The sequence below is a fragment of the Ceratina calcarata genome, unplaced genomic scaffold (assembly GCF_001652005.2).
Source record: "Ceratina calcarata isolate Rehan_Ccalc_2016 unplaced genomic scaffold, ASM165200v1 scaffold518.2, whole genome shotgun sequence".
Classification (NCBI taxonomy): domain Eukaryota; kingdom Metazoa; phylum Arthropoda; class Insecta; order Hymenoptera; family Apidae; genus Ceratina; species Ceratina calcarata.
The window spans coordinates 9,599-10,164 of record NW_017176316.1 but is presented as its reverse complement, the minus strand read 5'-3'; positions in this window follow the sequence as shown (position 1 = coordinate 10,164).

The window sequence follows — 566 nt, the reverse complement described above, 5'->3', positions numbered from 1 at the left end:
TCTATGCACGTGAAAATAAATACGTAAAAGGGGAATTAGATTTGTCGACGTGTACATTCATTTACTCGTAACACTTCGACTTTTCTCATATATTAAGAATTTTTAATAATCAATATTGTCGGATATATATATAATATATGTATATTATATATATATATATAATATAATACATTATATTAATTGAGACAGTATGGACACAACATTATAATTGGCGCGGTAAGGTGACAAAGAAGCCCTCTCCCTTGTCAGTGTCCCTTTGTCGGAGGGTTGACAGCTCGCAAAAAAAACAAACAAAAACGGGAGTCGTTTCACGCACCCCCTGCCCTTAACTCTTTTTCTCCTCCCTTTCGCTTTCTTCTTTCTCTCGTTCTTCTTCCAATTCTCCAACTATTTTCCACGAAACTCCAACGCTTATCACAACTGTTTTCTCTTAAGCATTAGTTCTCGAACGTCTCTACAGGAAGAAGGCTGAACAGTTTAAGACAGTGCCAAATCAACTGATATAATCGTCATTGATCTTTATACAAACAATTATATGCAATCCACTGATCTCTATAGAACAATGA